The sequence below is a fragment of the Callospermophilus lateralis genome, chromosome 17, assembly GCF_048772815.1.
Source record: "Callospermophilus lateralis isolate mCalLat2 chromosome 17, mCalLat2.hap1, whole genome shotgun sequence".
Classification (NCBI taxonomy): Eukaryota; Metazoa; Chordata; class Mammalia; order Rodentia; family Sciuridae; genus Callospermophilus; species Callospermophilus lateralis.
The window spans coordinates 77,571,387-77,582,031 of record NC_135321.1 but is presented as its reverse complement, the minus strand read 5'-3'; the positions used below and the strand labels follow the sequence as shown (position 1 = coordinate 77,582,031).

General features: G+C 45.2%; 1 pseudogene; it reads left to right on the top strand.

The window, feature by feature from the left end:
• The first annotated feature begins 4,106 nt into the window (after window positions 1-4,106).
• Window positions 4,107-4,794, top strand: LOC143382727 (uncharacterized; annotated as a pseudogene).
• Window positions 4,795-10,645: the final 5,851 nt, after the last annotated feature.

Sequence of the window (10,645 nt, the reverse complement as noted above, 5' to 3'; positions counted from 1 at the left end):
ACAGTGGAATAATTGTTATTAGAAATGCTCTGGACAAGTATTGTTTCAGATTTCAGAATTTTCAGATTGTGGAATATTTCCACAGATTTTACCAGTTGAACATCCCTAATTCAAAAATCTGATAGTTAAAAAGTTCCATAATCTAAAATTTTTTGAGATACTATAATGTTCACAAAATATCACATTTTGGATCATTTTCTATTTTTGTTTTCAAATTGGGGATGCTTAACCTGTATGTAAATTAGGGCATATGAGCACTTGATTAATTTTGTCTTAATTTTTATGGATTTGAACTCCAAAGAGCTCTTGGCTCTGTTTGTCTCTCTAGTTTGTTCATAAAATAGAATGTGAAATATCCACCAGACTGCGATGTACATTATTGTTAGCAAATCCCAAACTTTGATCCTAGAGGAACATGTGCAGGTGGAAACCTAGTGAAGAGCAGGAGAAGGGAGGTAGCTAAGCGAACCCCTGGGGTCATCTGCTCACTGTGGTTTTAAAAGACAGTAAGAGCAAACAGGAGGGGCCAGGTAACCCGTGTACAGTCAGCAATGCTGCAACAGTAGCTCCCCCAGAAGGTGAGTCTCAGTGGTGGCACTTGGCAGAAAATACATTTGAGGGACATTTTCTCTGTACTGGGTTTTAGAATGGAGCCAGAGATTTCACCCTTGTTGAAGTGTTTCCTTTTTCTTTCCAGGGAGGGACATTTCACACACACACCCGTCCCCTTTGTGAAGCAGCAGCTTCTCTTTTGGGTCCCCTCTGTCTGTCATCAAATACATCAAGGGCACCTGCAGAGTGCTGGCATCTTGCTGGGTGTGAAGGTCACTCAACATCTCCCAAAGGGCAGGGAGGAGAGTCTTTGCACAGCTCTCATTGGCTTGAGGGACTTTTGTGTTAAGGTGTTAACAACCAGCTCATGAGAGTGCTCTTGGGTATCTGGACTCTAGAGACTTGGTCTGTTTCTCTTTGTCCATTAATATAATTCACAAGGATGCATATTGTAGAAATGATACTTTAGCTCCTCCCCGAGCTGAGATTTTATTTTATTATTTTTGGAGGAGCCAGATTTTAAATATTTATTTTTACTATAATTATTATCACATAATAATTGTACAAAGAAATAGAATCACTGTGATATTTTCACACATGCATGCATTGCCCTCAAACCACCTCCCCCAGCATCTTTTCCAATCCCTAGCAATTCCTTTTCTACTTTCAATACTTTTTTTTTAATTTCCACATTTGAGAAAAAACATGCAAGACTTGTCTTCTTGTCTTTCTGTGTCATTTTGTTTAACACAGTATCCCCAGTTCCATCCATTTTGCTGCAAATGACAGAATTTAATTCTTCTTTATGATTAAATAATAGTCCATCATATGTATATATTATATGCATACATACACTATATAAAATGTGTATGTATATACAATTATACATACACATACACCTATACATGTGTACATGTATACATAAGTACCTGCACATATACACACACATATATGTAGCCAATTTTTAATCCATTTCCCTGATGATGGACACCTAGGTTGATTCTTTATCATAGCTATTGTGCACAGTGCCACAATAATCATAGATATCCAGATATCTTTATATACGGACTTAATTTCCTTTAGATAAATACTCAATTTTGGGATAGCTGAGTCATATGAAAGTTCTATTTTCAAGTTTTTAAAAAGCCTCCAAGCTGTTTCCAAAGTGGGTATATAAATTACATTCCCACAAAAGGTATATAAACATTACTTTTTCTCCATATTTTAGTCAGTATTTGTTAATTTTGTTATAATAATCTAGCCTGGATAAAATGAAATCTCATAATTTAGATTTGCATTTTCCTGATGGTGAAAGATACTGAGCATTTATTTTCTCATATATTTATTGGCCATTTGTATTGCTTCAAAGAAGTGTCTATTCAGACCATTTACCATTTTTACTGGTTTATTTGTTTTTTGTTAAGTTGTTTTGAGTTCTTGATATATTCTGAATGTCATTCGCTGGCAAAGATTTTCTCCCTCTCTGATGGTTGTCTTCACTCTGTTGATTGCCTCCTTTGCTGTGCAGTTTCTCAGTGTAAAGTAATCCCATTTGTCATTTTTTTTTGTCTTTTTTATTGTGTTGTTGTTGTTGCCTATGCTTTTGAGGGTCCTAACCAGGAAATTGCTGACTGTGGCAAAATTTTAGACTTTCCGCAACATTTTCCCCTAGCAGTTTCAGAGTTTTAGGTCTTACATAAAGTCTTTGATGAATTTTGAGTTTATTTTTGTACAGGGTAAGAAATAGAGGTCAAACTTCAAACTTCTGCATGTGATTATCCAGGGTTTTTTTTAGCACTGTTTGTTGAAGAGACTGTCCTTTCTCCAGGGTATGTGTTTGGCACCTTTGTTGAGAAGCAGTTGGCTACAGATATGTGGGTTTATTTCTGGTTTCTCTATTCCGTCTCATGGGTCTGTGTGTCTGTGTTAAGGCCAATACCATGCTCTTGGCCCCTATGGCTCTTGTAATATGTCTTGGGATATCTCCGTCTTAGGGCAAGGTGCATTGTCCCTGGTGGGATTATAAATCTGTATTTCAGACGTCTTGTCAGCAATGTCTGATTTCTTGTGGGTGTGATTAGTTTGCTATTGGTTTTACCAGCCAACTGGCAGATGAAGTGCTAGGCAAGGTCAAGACTGTGGGTACCACCACGTCCTCCTTACTCCCTGGCCGTGCATTGTGATTCTAGCACCTTAAGGCTGCAGGTCCTTGATAAGTACCTTCTGAAGCCACATGCCCACTCTGTGAGAGTTTCTTGGCTTTAACTAGGCAATGTCATTGGCAAGTCCCCATAGAGGGCACCCATAGCCAGGATTCATCACCATGGTCTGAGAGGGGATGATTGACAGAAAGTCTACCCACAGCCCCTCTGTGTGGGAGACATCTCTTTTCTGGAGACCCCCAGGTTCCACAGGGACTTGGTCTTCCAGCTTCTGTGTGAAGAACCAAGTCCGCTCATCCTCTCAAACTCACTTGGCTCATGTCCCATCAACCTGCTAACCAGCTCCTTCTCATGTTAACCAGTGGACATGAGGAAACTCTCCCTACCTCTCAGCTTCTAGCAGCCTTTCCACTGCCTGGGGACGCTGTTCTCCAAGAAGCACCCACCTGGGGTTACACAACCCGCCAGGATGCAGCCCTTCCTTGCCCTCCCCTGGACACAGACTTGGACACTACAGTGCCCTGTCTGCAGCCAGAATATTCTACAACTGAACCCTCACCCTACTCCAAGAGCCTATTGGTTTATTTTATTCAATCTTCATATCACTAATTTCTTACATGCAGAGGAAAAAATATTTGTCAATAGTTACTGTTAAACTAAAATTCCTGAGATAAAGGATATATTAAGGAAAAGGGCCATTAGAGAGCCATTACAGAGGCTATCAAGAAAAAGGACCAGATCCTGGGACAAGGTCCACATCAGCAAGGCCATATTGCAATTTCAACAATGTCCACTGGAGCCAAGGGCCAAGTGTTTGTTTATCATGCAACTTTGGGGAAGGAAAACCAATTGTCCACCTTGAACCTCCATTGGCTGTAGATTAGGAAGTGGGGATAATGCAAATCACAGAAAGCTTTGGGATAAGAGGACAGAGCAGAAGGAGAAGTGCTAACTGCTTCTGGATTGGTTGGTATTAATAGTCCAGAGAATTTTCACATAAACAGGGCATGCTATGCCTGCTGGTCAGCCATAGGATTTAAGTCAGGATTTCAACCTACATGCAGGAATGTGCAAACCCAAAGCTGTGCTGATTAACTTCCTGTTTTAGTCAGCTTTCTTCACTGTGGTGGCTGAAAGACCTGACAAGAGCAACTTTAGAGAAGGAAAATCTTGAGTTGAGGCTTCACAGTTTCAGATGTCCCAACCCAAAGACAGCTGGCTGCATTCCTTGGGGCTTGAGCTCAGGGAGAACATCATGGTGGAAGAGTGTAGCAGAGGGAAGCAGCTCACCTGATGAACAGAAAGCGGAGGTGGCGGCTGTTTGGTTTAATTAAAGAAGTGAGTTTAGAGGAGTGAGGCTGTCGTTGCCGCTTTGAGCATCTCAAGGGGAGAATGGATTTATCAGGAGTGAAAAAGAAGAGCTTGCGAGGAGTCAAAGAAAACAGCAGAAAGTCCAGTGCTAGGGCTCCTTCTCCTACCAGATGCATGGACCCTCTGACGGGAAGTCCAGGAGGACCAGGGCAGGGATGCGGCTCGGGAGAGGCGCAGGGCTGGCCGCGGAAGCAGCAGTACCAGGTCTGGTCCGCTCCACCCTCAGCCCGGACCCAGCGCCCGCCCCGGCTCCAGCAGGGCCCCAGCTGCTCGGCGGCGGACCCCGCGAAGCTCCAGGACCTGCCGCGCTCCAGGCCCCGCCCTCGGGGTCGCCCGGCCCTTCTCGTCGCAGACGGGACAGCAGGCGGCGCTCCCGCTCCAGATCCAGACCCAGGCGGAGCCCTTCCCCCGAGCCCCCCGAAGTGCACAGCGAAAGGCTCCTCGGGAAGGTGGCCGGGATCCCCTCATGGAGGTCTTTTCCACTTACGGAAAAATCAAAATGATGGACGTGAAAGGCTGCGTCTGTGGAGCCGAGGATCCCGGGGAGCCGAGAGGGCACTGGGCGCGTGGACGCGGGACACATCGATGGCCAGGAGACCACTCTGCCGCTGTGCTGGCCCCTGGCCCAGGCACTCCACCCCCAAGGGTTCCGCCCTCCCGGAGAAGGCTGCAGCTACCTCCGCGGAAGCGGCCGGGGTCAGGTCCCTAGGCGCAGGTGGTCCCGCTCTCCCGGCCGCCACCGCCACCGAAGCCGCTCCAGCTCCGACTCCTCCCGATCCCCAGAGCCTCGGGAGCTCGTCTGCACCTGTTCCACGCAGCTCAGTTGTGTCACTTCTCTAGCCACAGGAGGGTCAGCAGGGAAGCCCCCCTGCCTGGGGCAGGCGTCAAAGGCAGCAGTTGAGGCCTTTCCCCTGCAGACAGGCTCTGGCTGCAAAGCGCTGATGGATCAGGGCTGAGCCCATCCAGGGGCCCTGCAGCTTTCTGGATAAAAATCTCACCATGCCTGTTCCAAAGTCTGTTCAGTGGCAGAGCCTGCAGGGACCAGCAGGCTTCCAGGCGGCAGTGTGGCCCCATCTCTTCACAGATGACCTGGGCCAGTCTGGAAAACCTGGTTGTGCCCTGGCTGTTGCTATGCTGCCTCCGCAGGAAAGGGGACCAAGCTGCTGCTCCTATGAGGCCTGGCCTTTTCCACCTGCTTGAGCTCTCTTCCAGCCTCTAGGTCCCCCACCCGTTAGTTGCTATAAGTGGTTCTGTCTTTCCATGTCCTCCCACCACACTGCCCCTTACTCTCTGGAATTGCTGAGCAAGTTGAGAGCCAGCTCTGTGAGGTTATTACAGAGCCCCCGGTTCTGACTGCCATTCAGGTGGTCCTGCAGGATACCTTGGCCACGTGTACATTGCTTTTTTTCTCTCTCTTATTATACAGTCAGTACTATAAAATTTATTTTGAGTTTTGTGACTTTGTTGCATTTTAGATAAGATTGGGTTTATACTTCCTTGAGTAGAGTGGTAAAAATGTATTGAATAAACCTAGGATTAGAATGCAAAAAAAAAAAAAAAAAAAAAAGACTCCTAGGAAAGTACAAGAAAGCCAATAACCAGGAGAAACATTTCACAATACAGATATCTGACAATGAGCTCATATCTACATGAACAAAGCAAACTTACCATTTTGTAGTAACAAATCTAATTAAAAATTAGGTAGATTATTTAAACATTATTTACATAAATAAATTTTGGGAAAGGGAAACCAGGTTTGAACTCAGGGGCACTTGACCTCTGAGCCATATCCTCAGCCCTATTTTGTGTTTTATTTAGAAACAGGGTCTCACTGAGTTACTTTTGCTGAGGCTGGCTTTGAACTCAAAATTCCCCTGCCTCCCGAGCCACTGGGATCATAGGCGAGCACCACTGTGCCCAGCCAAATAGACATACAAATTTTAAAAGATGATATATGGGTGGCCATTAAGCACATAAAAACACACTTAAGTCAATAAGCAAATGCAGATTAATGCTACAGTAAGATACGTCCACATGGTACTTATTAAAATAGGTCAAATTAAAAAGGCAATACCAACTCATGGTAAAAATACGGAGTGACCAGAATTCTCACATTAGATTAAAATGATATGACTTCTTTGGAAAACAGTTTGGCAATTTCTCTCAAAAACATAAACATGGAACTACCATATTATTCACTATCCTACACCTAGATATTTACCCAGGAGAAATGAAAGCATGCATTCATAAAAAGATGTGTGTGGGTAACAGAGTTAGAAGCCACTTTTGATAAAAGCACTGACTCTTCACGCTTTGGACTTTCAATGTCCAAAGAGTAACTATAAGTAGGATAAAGCTTGGCATCTCTGCTTTCTTTTAATATTTATTTTTTAGTTTTAGGCAGACACAATATCTTTATTTTATTTTATGTGATACTGAGGATTGAACCCAGTGCCCCGCACATGCCAGGTGAGCGCGCTACCACTTGAGCCACATCTCCAGCCCACATCTCCATCTCTGCTTTCAATTTGCATTTATTATCTTGAACTTCGGACCAGGTCCCCATTCCGTTCTGCACAAAGTCTAGTTAATCACTCCAGGAGTAGAATGCAAGTTAGATTCAGCAACCAAAAGCCCTGACTTTATCTAACTATCTTGTCTCCCTTCAAGACTGAGGACACCAAGAGAAGAGTAAGGTATTTTCAGGGACGTTCAACTTTGAGCTTTTACAACTCCTGTTCCAGATGCCATGAGTGGCTCCTATATGGATTCTGCCACTTCCCTAAACTTGCAGTCAATTTGGGTTCTAGGGGCAGCAGAGCCTCACAGACAGACCATGTGTGATGAGATCATTCCAATAAATGGGAGCAATTACCCCCTCCATGGGAACTGAGGCTGCCCTGTGAAGCAGGAGCAACCACCCCATGTGTACTGAGTGCCCCCTCAATGAGGACCACCTCCTGGAACCAGTTCTGAGATAATGATCAATCAGGACAGGACCTGAGCTGGAGGAACTACTACTCTGCCATCTCTGAGAACCCCATTCAAACCCCCAATACTTGATTTTGTTGCCTTTGTTATCAAACCTCCAGGTTTCTGTCAATGCCTTGAAGAAGACCTGTGGTCACTGTACCCCTACACCTGTTCTTCCTGGGGTGGCCACACTGACTAAAACTGCTTTCCTGCCCTTCACCACTGCCTGTGTCTTTGATTGGCATATTGGTGGCCCAGTCTGATCTGTTGGGACACCCTGGGGCTAGGGTCTTCAAGAACTCCAGTAACACATTCATAACAGCTTTATAAAGAGTCAAAATCAGGACATGAGGCAAATATCCATCAAAGAAGACATATTCACAACAATGAAATTAGATTCAGCGACCAAAAGGAGCAAACTACTGATGGATGCAATAGAATGGATATTTCTCAAAAAAAGCAGGAAGCACACAAGAGAATATAAGCTGTGGGACTGCATTTATGCAATCACGAAATATATGTAAATTGCTGAAAAAGGCAAATCTAACTCACCGTATCAGAAAGCAAATCAGTGGTTACCAAAGACTGTGGGAAAGGTGGGGCTGTCTGCAGATGAGGCAGAAGGGAACCTTTTTGGGGTGATAAAAAGTTTTTCATCCTGATTCATGTGGTGTTTACATGGCTTTATGTATTTATCATTATTCAGTGGTGCATTTTGTTGTATGTGAATTTACCTCAAAGTAGTTGGTTTTTCAAGTGAAAGCAAGTTGAACCAGTGTCTGCACACTTCTGTGAGTTCTTTCAAGAATTCGAAGACAGTCTAGTTGGTGAACTAGCTGTGTTTAAATGAGTGCGCCCTTGAAATACCTCAACAACCAATATGTTTATAAGCGCCCATGCCCTTCCCCGGCTGCTCTCAGCCTCCCTGAGGGTACAGAGACAAAGGCTGGGACCTTTGTATTGTGGTCCCTGCTGCTCCCAGGGCCTGGAGCAAGGCAGCACCTATTGTGATCCCCAAGTGATTGGTTGATTAAGATAGTCAGCTTATTAATGTAAGGTGCAATCTCTGACCACAGTCAGAAGTCAGTAAACCTGGAGAAAGCCTTTTACTTCAGGAAAGAAAGCATCACTCTAAAGAATGGGGTGTTGGGCTGGGGTGGTGGCTCAGTGGTGGAGCGCTGCCTAGCACATGTGAGGCCCTGGGTTTGATCCTCAGCACCGCATAGAAATAAAGAAAATAAAGGTATTGTGTCCACCTACAATTTAAAAAATGTTTGGGAAAAGAATGGGTATTGTTGGTAAAAATCAACTGAGGTTAAAAGAAAAGAGAACAACCTGGCTGAGATAGTCCTAGAGGAAAAGTTGGAGCTAATGGATCTTTTTTTTTTTTTTCACTCAAAGAGACATTATTTATTTAGTTAAAATCAAGCAAGATGATCTGTTGATAGAAAGTGTCCAGCATGAAATCTGCACACATTTGCCACTGTGGACTGCTGGACACAAGCCACAGACAATACCCCTCACCAAAAGAAAGCTTGCTACACAGAGCGTCCCACAGCTGTGCTATGACAGAGGGTGAGAATGAGCTAATGGATCTTTAAAAGGAAAAGTCTAGGATTGGGGAAGGGTCAGGACCTTCCTGCCAAAGCTGAGGGAAGATTGAAGAGGCAAACAGTGGTTCTGCAGAGGAGGTAAAATGTGGGGGACATGGAGGGAGAGGAGGGGAAGCCGGGGCCCAACCCTGAAGTGCCTGAAGGCCAGGCTGGGAAGGACTGGCTCAGGAGGGCACTGGATATCAGTCCCTGGGAAGACAGAGGCTTCCTGCACACTGAAAATCCCTCCAGGAAACCCCTGCTCTGCTTTAATCAGCCCACTCTTTCAAAACGCGGACTGCTCTCTATTGTGTGCAAGGTTCTGGGCCAGGCAGGGTGGCAGAAGAGTCGCATCCTCTGGAGAGAGAGCCACACAGCCAAGCCTGGGTCATGGCTGGGGCAGAGCTGGAATGTGCAGAATGTGGAAGGGAGAGGACAGGGTAGAACAGGGCTGCTGGGTGCAGGCTGGGAAGGCTTCCTGGAGGAGGGGGTATCTGTCCTGAGCCAGGAAGGAGGATAGCAGTTTTTCAGAATCGAAAAAAGGAGAAGGTTTCAGAAAAGGACAGACTACAATTTATAAAGAAAAAGGTCTGAGGTGTTTGGAGGAATTACAAGCAATTTCCAGAAGAGGAGACCTTCAATATGACTTCATAATAGAAACCTACTTCATAAAATAAAACAATTCAAGATGAGTTGAACATTTTGTATAGGCCCAAGATTAAATTTCCATCCAGTGGTCCTCCTTTATCCTTGGTTTTTGTAGTTTCAACTACAGTCCAAATACAGCATATGGATACAAATACAGAAAAAAAACTACTCATACACTTTGCATAATTCTTAAAACTGTGTATTATTATAATTGTTCTATATTATTACTATTATTATCATATTTGTTTTATTATTCTATTTTATTAATATTGTTATTTTCTTACTGTGCCTCATTCATAAATTAGACTTAATCCTAGGTATGTACTTGGAGGAAAAAACACGGTATATGTGGGGTTTGGTGGTACCTGTGATTTCAGACATCACAAATGGTCTTGGAGTGCATCACTGCAGATGCGGGATCACTGTGTACCTCCTGAAACAAAGCTGGCATCTTTATATTAATCTGAAAACAAGTACATGAGGGAGAAGCAACCTGAAATATAATGAGAAGCAGGAAAAAAATGAAGAGCAAACCTTTGTTTATCAGGTAAATGACCCCAGGGAGGTGGAAGAGAAGGGATTGAAGCCAGGGCTTGCAAAAATGTCCTTGTCCACTCTGCAGTGGAGGGACAAACACAAACCCTGCCCGACAGGGTGCCAGGCCAAGCTACTCTGCTATAAAGTCATCAGCTTGGTTGTTGTGCTGAGTAAGGACAGCTATGCCCGAGCAGAGCTGGCATCAAAACCCAACACTCAAACCCTGAGAGCTTGTGGGCAGCTCAGTGGACACGAAGCCCTGCTGCATTTCTGGGCAGACATCTGCTGGGAGCCCACCTTCCTGCTCTGGCCGAGGCTCTGCTAGGGGGCTCTATCCACTTAACCACGGTCTCACCAGCTCCCTGCTCAGAGCATGCACCTGCACCAGCCTGCAGAGCTGGGGCCAAGCCATGGTCATGGAGCTGCCAGGAGCACTAGCACCACCGCATCCCCCTGCTGGATGCTTCTCAGTTGTCTCAACCACCTTGAACCTGAGTGTTGCCATGGGATGTGTGACACAGCCTGAGGATCTGTCAGAACTGAGCAGCAGCCTGCACTTCTCTGATGGTTGGAGGCAACCTCTTGCCACTCCAGGATGAAGACGGGAGGACCCTGACTCTCCTGCCTCAGACACCTCCACCCAAGGCCTGCAGGGGAGACAGCTCCTCCATTCTCTAGCTGGAGTAGCAGATTCCTGAGGAGGACTGGCCACCCCAGGTCTGCCCTCCAGGGGAGGTGCCCCCTTAGTCCACCTATTTTCCCTTCATGCCTCTGGAGGGAACAGCATGACGACCTCCCAGAACAAATGAG